This window comes from Myotis lucifugus, unplaced genomic scaffold (assembly GCF_000147115.1).
Source record: "Myotis lucifugus unplaced genomic scaffold, Myoluc2.0 scaffold_841, whole genome shotgun sequence".
Taxonomy (NCBI): domain Eukaryota; kingdom Metazoa; phylum Chordata; class Mammalia; order Chiroptera; family Vespertilionidae; genus Myotis; species Myotis lucifugus.
In genome coordinates this window covers 6963-20996 of record NW_005871889.1, presented here as the reverse complement: position 1 = coordinate 20996, position 14034 = coordinate 6963, and positions in this window count along the sequence as shown.

The following is a 14034-nucleotide window of genomic DNA, read 5'->3' as shown; positions in this document are numbered from 1 at the left end:
CCGGGGGTGGGGAAAGTATTAGGACCCTGAGGGTTGGGGTTCCCAGGGAGGAGGAAGAGTGCTGGGGGGTCCCTGGGGACCCGGGTCCACGTTCTCACCGGCCCCTCCTCCTTCCCGGCAGTAAAGTCCTGGAAGCCGAGATGGACCCCCAGCGAAGACTGCCGCACCCCCGGCCCCGCTCGGGGTCCCGACACCGGCCCAGCCCCCGGCCCCGCTCCCGCTCCCGCCCCACACCCTCCGGGGGCTGCCGGCGGCCGGCGCAGCGCACACACGGGTGAGTCAGCCCCGTGCAGGACGCGGGCTCCAGCCAGGAGGGCAGACACTGCCCGGTCCTGGGCGCACGCTTCGCGGTGCCCACGCTGGATGAGATGCCCAGTCCGTCTCCATCAACGCCCAGCTTAAGACCAACCGCTCTGAACGGAAACGAAGGAGACTCCATCCTCTCTCCCCGACCATCTCGAGCTTATTCTGCAGATGAGGAACAGGTTCATAAAGGCCCAGTGAGATACTGCTGATCTGGGACTTACGTCCCCTCTAACGATAGCGTTGCCCTCCTCCCACCGACATGGGGACTTAAGATCCGGCCTGGCTTGGGAGTGGCCTGAACAGGTCACTTCTCCCCCCTGGGCCTCGGTTTACTTTGTGAAATGAGTGATTGGAATCATGTTTGGGGAGCGGGCTTCTCTTTGACACCAAAAACTGACAAAGGCAGCACAATAAGAAAACTGCAGGCCCCTCTTCCTGTAAGGATGGTACGAAACTCCCAAATGATATTTTAGCAAAGAAAACCGAGCAACACTTTTTAAAATATGTCCCATCAAAGGTGACTTATGCCTGAGGTGCAGGGAGGGTCACTATTCCGAAGTTTGTCCATAAATTCACCACACTAAAGGATCAAATGAGAAAAGTTCCGAAAGGGCCATCAAATTCAGGGACAAGGTAAAGAGAACCACTATCAAGTGTTTAATATTGTTTGGCGGTACTAACCATGCAATTAGACAAGAAAAACAAGAGATATAAATATTAGAACAGAGAAAGGGAATGTGTAGGTTGAATCATTTGCAAGCACTGTTTATATAAGGTCAAAAATAATTGAAATAACTATTTTATGTGGTGCAATTTCATATTATTTTTTGTCTTTTACCTTTATATTTGACATAACGTAAGACTTACAGAAAAATTGGAAGATGAGTACAAATTACCCCTGGGCACTCTTTACCCAGACTCCACAGATGTTAACTTTGACCAGCTTTGCTGTCCTCCTCCTCCTCCTCCTCCTCCACCTCCTCCTCCTCCTCCTCTTCTCCTTCTTCTCCTTCTCCTTTCTCCCTCCCTCCCTTCCTCTCTCCCTTTCTACCTTTATGAAAAACTTGCAGAAATTATGTCTCTTTACCCATAAATATTTAAGTTTGCGTTTCCTAAAAACAAAGACATTCTCTCACATCAGCGTGGCACAATTATGAAAATCAGGAAATGGACATTAATAAAAGACTGTTATCTAATCTGCAAGCCTCAAACAGATTTTGCCAACTGTTCTGATAATGCCCTTTATAACAAAAGAGTATTTTGGCTCACACGCTATTTGTCAAGTCGCTGTCATCTGCTTTAATCCGGAACTTTCCTCGGTGTGTCTTTGCCTTTCATAATATTGCATTTTTAAAGAGCCCAGGCCAGTCATTCTGTGGAGGCTGAGTTTGGGTCTGTGTGATGTTTCCTTATAATTTCTGGTTGGCATTTTTGGCAGGAATACATCAGAAACCATTAAACCTAATAATGTTACCTGCTGGTGGCATGGTTTTCTATATAGAAGACCCAAAAGAATGAACTGAACTTTCCAATATCTAAACAACCAGCTAGAAATCTTTTGAAGAAAAGAAAGACCCATTCAAATAGTTAGGGTTTTTTTCATACCCAGGAATCATTTCCATATTATGTAAGGGGCTCTTATAAATGAAGAAAAAAAAATTTACCGCCCTAGCCGGCTTGGCTCAGTGGATGGAGCATCGGTCTGTGGACTGAAGGGTCCCAGGTTCAATTCCGGCCAAGGGCACATGCCTGGGTTGCAGGCTCGATCCCCAGTAGGGGGTGTGCAGGAGGCAGCCGATCAATGATTCTCTCTCCTCCCTTCCTCTCTGAAATCAATAAAGAAATATATATATTTTTTAAAAGTTAAAAAAATTACCTATAGAAAAATAGCAAAGAACATGAACAGTCAGTTCACGGAAACACACCAAAAAAGATACCCAACCTCCTCACTCCTAGAAAAGAAATGCAAATGGAAACAACAACATGGTACCACTTTCCACCGATTAGTTTGGCAAAGATAAAAACAAAAATAGATTAAAAGTTTGCAAACACGCTATGTCGGCACTGCTGTGGGGAAACAAGTGGTCCCAGGCAGCACAGGGGGAACTGCTGTAGCCGTTTTCTAGACTCTCAGCATTAAAGTGCAAATGCCATTCGATCCACCAGTTCCCCTCTGGCTACTTTCTACAGGCAGATGTCCATGGATACATCAGAAACAACTGATGGGTTAGATACAATGCAGAATCCTGGGTTGGATCTTGGGACAGAAAAACACTTAGTGGGTAAATCAAATAAAACCTAGAGTTTAGTTAATAGTATATGCTAAGGTTAATTTGTTAGTTTTGACAAAGGAAGCATCCTATCTAATAATAGACAAATATGGTAATTAACCGTACCTCTGACACACTTCCCATTGGCTAATCAGGGTGATATTCAAATTAACTGCCAACCAAGATGGTGGCCGGCAGCCAGGCAGCTGAAGCGAACAGGAGGCTTGCTTGCTCCAGTGATGGAGGAAGCCAAGGTTCCCCACCTGCCGCCGCCCAGCTCTGAGCTGCACTCTAAGCAACTATGTTGCAATTATAGAAGCTAAACAATCCCCAGAAACCTGCTTTCAGCCAGCCGGGCCTCAGAGCTGGAGTTGCAACAGTGTTACAATTATAGAACCCAAACAAACCCAGAGACCTGCTTTCAGCAGCTGAGGTCTCAGAGCTGGAGCCAAGCCTCAGAGCTAAAGCTGGCTCTCAGCTCCAGTGACAGCCATAGAAGGTAAATAAATCCCAGAATTAAAAAAAAAAAAAGAAAAAAAGGAGAGGTTGGGAGCTTCAGTCACCCGCCAGCCTGAAAACGGTCCTCAGCCCCTCACCCAGACTGGCCAGGCACCCCAGTGGGGACCCCCACCTTGAAGGGGGTGTGACCAGCTGCAAACAGCCATCATCCCCTCATCCAGGATGGCCAGGCACCCAAGCGGTACCCCCACCCTGATCCAGGACACCCTTCAGGGCAAACCAGCTGGCCCCCACCCATGCACCAGGCCTCTACCCTATATAGTAAAAGGGTAATATGCAAACTGACCCTAACAGCAGAAGGACTGGGAATGACTGGTCACTATGACACACACTGACCACATGGGGGCAGACGCTCAATGCAGGAGCTGCCCTCTTGTGGTCAGGGTGCTCTCACATGGGAGGAGCTCTGCTCAGCCACAAGCCAGGCTGATGGCTGCCAGTACAGCTGTGGTGGTGGGAGCCACTCCTGCCTCCTCAGCAGCGCTAAGGATGTCTGACTGCAGTTTAGGCCTGCTCCCCGCTGGCAAGTGGACATCCCCCGAGGGCTGCCGGGCTGCCAGAGGGATATCTGATTGCCATCTTAGGCCGAATCCCCCAGGGAGTGGGCCTAAGCCAGCAGGTGGTCATCCCCTGAGAGGTCCCAGACTGCGAGAGGGCACAGGCCGGGCTGAGGGACCCCCTCTCCCCCCCGAGTGCACAAATTTTTGTGCACCGAGCCTCTAGTCCTATCTAATAATAGGCAAACATGGTAATTGACCATACCTTCGCTACACCTCCCATTGGCTAATTGGCATGATATGCAAATTAACTGCCAACAAAGATGGCGGTTAATTTGCATATACCAGCTGGGAGCAAAGACTGAAAACAACATGGAAGCGAAGCGCTACAGAAGGGAGCTAAGTAGAGGCGGCGGAGACAGGAACAGAGCCAAGGCTGAGAGGCAGGAGGTGGGAGGCGGGAGGTGGGAGGGGAAACCCGCCACAGCGGCTGGGAGCGGGAGGGGAAACCTGCCACAGTGGCTGGGAGCGGGAGGGGAAACCCAGCCACAGTGGCTGGGAATGGGAGAAAAAAACCCAGCAGCAGCAGCTGGGAGCGGGAGCGAAGCCCACCTCAGCGGGTTTCGCTCCCTTCTCTGCTTTGCTCCAGCCGCAGGAAGCCCTATTCCTTCAGGAATCTTCCCGCAACGGGCCTCTAGTCATGGTATATAAGATGCTACCAATGGACGAAGCTTGGTGAGGGCTATTCTGGGACTCTGTATTATCTCTGCAAATTTTCTGTAAATCTAAAATTATTCCAAAATTTTAAATGTACTTTGAAAAAGGAGAGGGAGGAAGAGGACATTGTTACGACATTTTTGGTAATTGCAAAAACAAAATTGAAAATAGCCCTGGCCAGCGTGTCTCAGTGGTTGGGCATCGACCCGTGGACCAAAAAGTTGCCATTTCGACTCCTGGTCAGGGCATATGCCCGGGCTGCATGCAGGAAGCAGACAACTGATGTTTCTCTATCTCTAAAAATCAATAAAAAAAATATATTTTTTTAAAACTGGGAACAACCTCAGTGTTAGCAAATTGGGGACTTTAAGTGAGTGTTCATTCACACAGTAGAATACTATACAACTCTTTAAAAGGCCAAAGCAGATCTGGAGACTCATAATATAAAAAGCAGGACAGCACCCTAGCTGGTTTGGCTCAGTGGATAGAGCGTCGGCCTGTGGACTGAAGGGTCCCAGGTTCGATTCTGGTCAAGGGCACATGCCTGGGTTGCGGGCTCAGTCCCCAGTAGGGGGCGTGCAGGAGGCAGCCAATCGATGATTCTCTCTCATCATTAATGTTTCTATCTCTCTCTCCCTGTCCCTTCTTCTCTGAAGCCAATAAAAATTTATTTTTTTAAAAAAAAGGACAGCAATAATTCAGGGGAGACTTGTATCAAAATATTTCCAAAGGAAGTACTGGTCACAGTTGTGGCCTCTGGGGAGCGGGGGGGAGGGAGGACCAGGGGTTTGGGGTTTGGGGTTGGTGGGGTAGGCAGTCTCATGTTTCTCTGTATATCTTTTTGTAATGTTTGCATTTTTAAAATCATGCACATGTATTACCTTTAGAAATTTAAATTTTGGCCTGGTGCGGCCCCGTGGTTGAGCCTCGACTTTGAACCAGCAGGTCACAGTTGGATTCCCAGTCAGGGCTCGATCCCCTGACCAGCTCGATCCCTAGTCGGGGGCATGCAGGAGGCGGCTGATCAATGACTCTCTCTCATCATTGATGCTTCTTTCTCTCTCTCCCTCTCTCCTCTTCTCTGAAATCAATAAAAAATATTTTTTTAAAAAAATTTAAATTTTGTTTTGAAAAAATTCTGAAGAGGCTGGTGTAGACAGAGGAGTAGGAGTCGTGGAAAACTGACCCCCGCCCCCCCCCCCCCCCCCAGCTAGTCATGCTCATTATTCCCTCACCAGCCTGGGGCTTGGTGGTACCTGATCAGGATCGTGACCTGAGCCCCATCCCTAAGGAGGAAGTGAGGCTAAGGAGAGGAATAAGAGCTCTAGCCTCTGTGTCCGCTGTGGCCACCAGGGGACGCCCCAGCCTCCTGCCTGTTTGCTGCCTGCTAAAGGCACAGAGCTTGGGGCTAAGGGTGGGTCTGAGAACCCCTGGACGCTGGCATAGATCCAGAAGTGTGCAGGCAATGGCTTCTCCTTCTGCAGTCAGCCAGGGCTACAGGCCAGGAGGCCTTTGACTTAACACCTCCTCACTGTGCAGCGTGGGGTCCAAGAGCCGATCCACATAAAGGGCTGAACGCAGGGCTAGACACAGGACCTAAAACGTTATCAGACCAGTGGTAGAGCGTTGGCCGGTCAGGGTGCATGTGGGAGGCAACCCATTGCCGTGTTTCTCTCACATCGATGTTTCTCTCCCTCTCCCTCCCCCCTTCCACTCTCTCTAAAAATCAGTGGTGAGGATTTTTGAAAATTCTCATTATTATTCTGCTGGCTCCACTTAGACCATCCCCGCAGAACACCTGAAGCTCAGCTCCATGGATGGAGGGAAATGGGGAGCCATGGCAGGTGCGTGAGCAGGAAAGGCACAGTCAGATCTGGTAAGGGAGAAAGAGCAGAGGGAGCTCTGAGCCCCTGGGGAGACCCACAGGATTTGGGGTACGTTAGGGAGAAGAGCCCCAGGTGCCTGGCTGCACCAAGGCCCCCCAGGGGACAAACAGCACTTCTTGGTGGGACCTGCCTGCTGGGCCCCCCTGCTTTCCACTCCACAGGGCCTGCCTAGGGCCTGGCCTTGCCCTGTGCTGCCTCATCTCGCCACCTAATTCCCATTCCAAGTCTCTATCATCCCTCTGTCTCTGAGTCTCTCTTTATCACTGTGTCTCCAGCCCTGTTGCCAGCACACCTCCCCAGGTCTCTACCTGGCCTCCCCTATCCGCGGTCAGTAATCCTGAAGCCTCCCTCTGTGGCTACAGAGACAGGAATAGGGAGAGGAAAGGAGTAACCTTGGTGCAGCTGTGGGTGCAGAGCATCTGGGACGGCAGCAGGCTGACCTCGCCAGCCCTTCAGTTCCAGGTAAGAAGTGGGTCATCTTTTTTCAGCCCGGAACACGGAGGCCCAGCGAGGACGGGCTGTCCCTCGCCAAGGGGCTCACTTTGCCTCCTCTGTCGCCTTCAAAAGCACACGCTTAATTTCACTAGAATTTAACCAAACCAAGCACATTGTTGGCATACACATGGAGGCTTCTGATCTTTTTTTTTTTTTAATATATTTTTATTGATTTCAGAGAGGAAGGGAGTGGGAGAGAGAGCTAGAAACATCAATGAGAGAGAACCATTGATCAGCTGCCTTCTCGCACACCCCACCCTGGGGATGGAGCCGGAGACCCAGGCATGTGCCCCCACCGGGAACTGAACCCTGACCTCCTGGTTTCTACGTCAAAGCTCAGCCACTGAGCCACGCCGGCTGGGCAAGGCTTCTGATCTTCGCTGAAATTATTCTTCACCAGAAATACCACCTCCTCAGAGACCTTCCAGCAGTTCTGTGAGAGTTGTTTGGTTTGTTTTGTTTTGTTTGTTTTAAGCCCTCGTGTCTCCAGGAGGACCTGTGTCTGTTTTCAGGTAGCGACAGAGTTGACTTCCTTGTCACAGTTTCCCCTTCTCCGCCCACACAAATAAAACCAACATCGTCGTGTTTCATTTTAAAAAGATTTAAAGTTGATACCTAATTTTGTGATGGACTTCTGAGGAAATTCAGATAGGTTCATGCACAAAATTTCCTGTGGACATAAATCATTTTCAGGAAAAAAAACACTGACATCAGGCCCAATGCATTTGACGGAATGTGAATCTGAGGGCTGCGCGCCTCCTCCCTCTGGAATTTTCTGACCAGGGACACAGGCAGAGTGTGTTCGGCAAGTCTGTTTTTAGAGAGTTTAGACACGCTGGCAGGGGTGTCAATGGAAACAACCTCTTTGGAGGACAATTTGGTGACAGCTGTCAAAATGTCAAAATGTAAAATGTGACTGCGCGGGGACCCAGTGATTTCCTCTGTGGGGATTTGATATCAAATCTTATTTTGTTCATTGGAACAACAATTTTAGAAAAAAGGTTTTTAGAAACTGTCTAAATGCCCCTTGATAATTATTATGGTATCGTATGTAGTGAAAACAGGAGGCAAAAGGAATAAACAAATCCCAAAGACATAATGTTGAGCAAACAAAGGAAGTTACATCATTAGTTTTTTCATTTTAAAAAAAAATCTAGCCCTGCCAGGGTTGCTCAGTGGTTGAACGTCAACCCATGAACCAAGAGGTCACCGGTTCAATTCTTGGTCAGGGCACATGCCCAGGTATTGGGCTTGATCCCCAGTAGGGGGTGTGCAGGAGGCAGCCAATCAAGGTTTCTCTCTCATTGATGTTTCTATCTCTCTATCCCTCTCCCTTCCCCTCTCTCTAAAATCTATTTTAAAAATCTCTATATATAAAAGGCTAATATGCAAAGTGTCCCTTAGGGAGTTCAACCAGGAGACCAGTTCAATCGCTTGCTATGACATGAGCTGACCACCAGGGGGCGGTGCAGAATGAAGGAAGGCCCTGGCTGGCAGCCGGAAGGCCCCAATCGGCCCTGATCACCTGCCAGACCTAGTGACCCTATCCATGCACGAATTTCATGCACCGGGCCTCTAGTATTTAAAATAAGAAAGAAACAAATCTAGCTGAGGTTAGCTCTTTACTTCACCACTTTTTTTGGAATTTGGATTTTTATCGATATTTCTAGGCCATATGGTTCTTTCCAAGCTACTTTGTAACAATTTGAGAGCTTTGAGCAACACGTTCTGCTTGAACCCTTTGGAGGATCTAAGAGGAGCTTCTAGACTTCCAGTGGCCTCACCTGAGAACTCCACCCCAGTCTTCTCAGATGCCCAGTGGAGAAGATTCAACTGCCTCTCCACCTGTCTCAGAAGTACTAGCAAAAAACCTTAGTACCAAGTTCCCTTGTCTCAGAAGTACTAGCAAAAAACCTTAGTACCAAGTTCCCTTCGCTTCCACCAGGATATTCACCAAAACAGCAGGACACAGAAAAGAACCTACAGGGGCTTAGGCTGGGTCTGGGGCAAGGCATCCTCTACGGGAAGACGCATGGATTACGGACATTGGCACCTCTTTGGAAAGAAAAGATGCAAAGGATGTTTTGGTTATTCCATAGCACATCCTGTCTCTTCTTTGAAAAGACCCACAGAGAGGAGCATTGGGATTGAATCGAGACTCAGAAGGTTTAGGTGTAACTGTCATTATTGCCTACATCATGGAGAGCCTTCCGATGATGTTCGCATGGAGAATAGTTGGGATATGGAGTCAAGTTAGCCATGAACTTGTGCTGTTCTTTCCTTGCTAGCAATTTTAGGACCCTATGGCAGCAGCTTGGGAAAGCTACTCTATACTAGGACAGACTGTATATCAATATTTTGATAACCTCCAATGTAAGTTCTGTGTTGTCTCTTTTTCTTGCATCTCTTTCTTGTCTACCTTGATACCAGTAACCTATAAGAAATCTATTGAAAGGTTCGGAGCGGGCCAGGGTCGAGCACCGATGACAGGAGGCCGTAATATATCAAAGAAACTTTTATTTCAGGCACCTGGGTGCAGGTGGGCTGAGTCTGAAAAAGGAATCAGAGACTGAAGGGAGAGGCAGAGTTTTATTAATTATTAATAACTTATTAATTATTTTTATGAACAGCTGCAAGCCGTTCTGCTGACATGAGGGTCCAGTCCGTCCTTGGTTCCTCCCGGCGTCAGATGTCTAGTGGCTACCTAGGCTGAGCCCTGCTCAAGGCTGCAAGCTTTCTGCAAGATATCTGCTGAGCACGAGTTTTCTCTGCCCTGTTTTATTCTCTTTAACCCTCTCACCTATGTAATTTATATTTGAATGACTATTCTCTTTAACCCTCTCATCTATGTAATTTATATTTGAATGACTATAATGATATTTCAGTTCCACTTTTTTATTTGACCCAAAGAAGCACTAATAAGTCTTAAGTATTGCCGGTGTGTTTTAGAAGCCTGAAGCCAGTAAGATGAAACCCAACATGAAGTATTAGAAGCAAGTAACTTGTGTAGGAGGAATGTGAAAAAGAAAACATTGAGCCGTAACCGGTTTGGCTCAGTGGATAGAGCGTTGGCCTGCGGACTCAAGGGTCCCAGGTTCGATTCCGGTCAAGGGCATGTACCTTGGTTGCGGGCACATCCCAGTAGGGGGTGTGCAGGAGGCAGCTGATCCATGTTTCTCTCTCATTGATGTTTCTAACTCTCCATCCCTCTTCCTTCCTCTCTGTAAAAAATCAATAAAATATATGTTAAAAAAAAAAAAAAAAGAAAACATTGAGTAGTTTGGCTAGAGCATCATTAACCTAAGGTGCATTAATTCTCTGGTTTTTTAAAACTTGAATAGTAACAAATTATTTTTGATGTGTTATTTCCATGTTTAGTAGCAAATAAATGTGTATATATAGATCTTATTGAAATTTGAGACATATTTGTGTACTTTTTTAAAAATCTAGCTACTGAAACAAGTTATTAAAAAGAAACTTTACTGCCCTAGCAGGTTTGGCTCAGTGGGTAGAGTGTTGGCCCCCCGGACTGAAGGGTTGCGGGTTTGATTTCAGTCAAGGGCACGTACCTTGGTTGCAGGGATCCTGGCCTGAGTCTCGGGAGGCAACCAATCGATGTGTCTCTCTCACATCGATGTTTCTCTCTGTGTGCCTTTCTCCCTCCCTTTCATTCTCTATTTTTAAAATATCAATGGAGCCCTAACCGGTTTGGCTCACTGGATAGAGCGTCGGTATGGGGACTGAAGAGTCCCAGGTTCGATTCCGGTCAAGGGCATGTACCTTGGTTGTGGGCACATCCCCAGCAGGGGGTGTGTAGGAGGCAGCTGATGGATGCTTCTCTCTCATCGATGTTTCTAACTCTCCATCCCTCTCCTTTCCTCTCTAAAAAATCAAAATATATTTTTTTAAAAATCAATGGAAAAATATCCTCTGGTGAGGATTAATGGGCCGGTGTGATTGAGTGTAGACCCGTGACCCAGGAGGTCACTGTTGGATTCCTAGTCAAGGGACGTGCCCAGTAGGGAGCCTGCAGGAGGCAGCAGATCCATGATTCTATCTCATCATCGATGTTTCTATCTCTCTCTCCCTCCCCTTCCTCTCTGAAATCAATAAAAAAATATTTTTAAAAAACCTTACTAATCAAAGACGTGAGATCAAACTTCCAAAAAGAAACAGAAATTATTTTTGATCTCTATATGATGACATTACTGTGTATATTTAAAACTCTTGTTCTGACATTGTAGCAATTGCTCAAAACGGTAGCACATCCACACCATCATGTCTAGGCGGCTTCTTACTTTTGGGGGAGTTTTTGGTTGCCTTTCTTTTTCCTTTACAACAGGCATCATGCTCATATATACATATATGCAACACCTTCACTATATCATGAACAGCCACGATCTTAACTACAAGCCAACTCTTGTCCCCCCTCTTGGCACCGGCCCCGGCACTGCCTCCCTGCCTGCACTCCTCCACTGGACCCTGGTCGCTCAGGCTCTGCCCCTGTCATGCCCCCTTTTAACTGAGTTCCCACAGGCCCGGGACAACAGCGTCCGGAGGCAATGCCCCTCCCCGGTGCCTCCGTGTTAATCAGAGGCTGCACATGATCCATCCGCTCCCACCTTAAAAAATGCCACCATGCCAGTGTTTCACAGCCGGCTCTGTGGCCTCCGTTTTCGACAGGAGAACACCCGCTGGCCTGAGCTCACACATCGGGCGAGTGGCACAGCCAGACCTTAACTCCGAGCCCCCCATTGTAGCCCGAAATTCACCCCGCCTCTATGGCCCCCTAAGGAAGATGGAAGGTGTCCTCTCACACCCCCTGGGGGTGGGGGCCCGGGACCTGTGTGGGCCTGGCCAACCTAGAGGAATAACTGGTTGGGCACCGCCTGCAGCCCCCAACCCTCCTCCCTTCACTCACCAGCTGGGAAGGGTCTGGGAATCAGGAATCGCTGGGTAGCTGCGAGGACCAAAGGTCAGACAGGGGTTTCCTGCCCACCCCTGGGAACTTCCTCCTTCCCGACACAACTTCTGCCTCCTTGATGAACACCACCCTGGGGTACCCCTCCCCGTTGTCCACCCCCCCACTCCATTACAGTGGCTAATGGGGGGATGGGTCCCCCTGCAGCAGCCCTTACCCGGCTGTGCTCCCCACCAGGCAAGGGACACCAATTCCATCTCCTTGTCCCTTTCCCCTCAGCCCCGTCCCTCCTTCCTGCCACCCTCGACCCCCTGGGGCTAGGGGTTGTGTCCCATCTGTCTCCTCAAGCCTGAGGGCCCTCCCAGCTGGGGCTGGGGCTGATGCCTCTTGGGGGGCGCTGGCTTCACCCAGCACGTGGAGGTTTCCCTGGAACTCCTGGTTCTGGGGTGACAGGCAGGAGGACACACCCAGAACCCTTTGCTCCTTGGTTCCAAATCTCCTGCACGCCCACCTGGGGTCACCCCAAATGAAGCTCAGCTCCCACCCATCGGGCGCCTTCTCCTCACCATCTCACGGGGCCCCGAAACAATGCTTGCAGCAGGAAATGGTAGCAATAATAGCAGCTTCCCCACACAGCCCCGTGACTGGGCATCATGCACACCCACCTCACAGAGGGGAAAGCCGGGGCACAGGCAGGAGAAGCCCCTCCCATGAACCCGCACAGCCAAGCCGGGCTCCCCATGCCTCTAACGTCATTGCTGCTCGTGAGGCGAGGCCGGAGCACTTCTTAAGCACCTGCGTGAGCTGGGATGGGGCGGGATGACAGCTCCCGGAGTTGTCCCTAGCAGATCCCAGGGAAGGATCTGGGGTGTGTATCTAAGGCGTCCCTTGAGATAAACTTTAACCGTGCAGGTGTGGGACATTCAAACAGTTACTAGCGAAGAGGCTGCTCTTACGCAGGCAGGACCAGAGGGGCAGCTTTGGGACCAACAAAGACCAGAGGCTTTAATTTAAACTTTTAAGCGGACGCAAATAAATTCAATTAACTGCCGAAGGAATCACACCACACGAAACATATGCAGTTGCAAATCACACAGCTTTTTTATTATTCACACAAATTCCTGAGCTGCGGGTACAAACTTGGGGATCCCGGTGGTGCTGTCCGCTGGGGTCCGGCAGCTAGGCTGGTCTGGTCAGGATGCAGGGAGGCGGCGTTTCTCACCCGAGAGCTCGGTCGCATCTCCATCCGGGGTTGTTGGCTGTTCTTCTGTCTTCTGGCGGGGAGAGGAGCGTGGAGCTGCGTCGCTTGTCAGACCGTCAAAGGGACGGGCCCTTGTAGCTGTCTTGACAGGCGAGCATCGATAGCTGGCCAGGAGTCCATATTTAAAGCTTGTTCGTACCCGTAGCAGCTCAAGTGGCTCTCAGCGATTTACATTAATCTCAAACAAGGCGAGGGGGCTAAGGAGAGTAGGTGACTCACACAAGTGTTTACTTGACAAGTCACTCTGAGTTGTTTACTGAAGTTCAAATCCTTATCTCTGGGGTACACATGCTTCAAGGCAGTAGGAAATGTGTCTTTTTTTAAAAAAATATATTTTATTGATTTTTTTACAGAGAGGAAGGGAGAGAGATAGAGAGTTAGAAACATCGATGAGAGAGAAACATCGACCAGCTGCCTCCTGCACATCTCCCACTGGGGATGTGCCCGCAACCCAGGTACATGCCCTTGACCGGAATCAAACCTGGGACCCTTCAGTCCGCAGGCCGACGCTCTATCCACTGAGCCAAACCGGTTTCGGCAGGAAATGTGTCTTAATATCATACTTTACGTTTTAAGGAAAGTTCACTCAAACATTTTAAAACTTTTCTAACATTCTTTAAGCATTTTAAACATTTCTATATTTTACTACATCAGGCGTCCACGCCACCGCCACCCAGGATCAGCCCACCCGCTCCGTGAGCTAAGCAGCTCCGCACAATTTAGCTCATGTAATTGGCACTGCCCTGTGAGGTGGGCACCCATCTGAGGTCAACCCGCTGCGGGGTAAGCCCAGCTCAGTGAACCAACAGTTTAAGACCCAGGGCGGTCCCTTCTGCCTGTACCTCCTCTTTCCTCCTCCACATGGTGCGGACGGGGACCTGAGCTCATTCCTCTGCTGCAAGTGCCCAGAACAGCGCCTGGCACAGAGCAGGGGCAGCTGGAGAAACTGAGGTTCAGAGAGGCCGAGGACGCCCAGTCACCCAGCTGGTGCCCCACCCAGAAAGGCCAGCCAGGCCTTGGTCCCTGCCCCCTGCCCCCTGCCCCCCCTCGCCTTCCCTTCACAGCCTGGGTGGGAGTGTTGAGATAACCCACCGCTCCCCGTTTCCTCCTGGCCAGGAAGGAGCCAGGCAGAGGAAGTATTAAGAGGAGTAATATAAACACT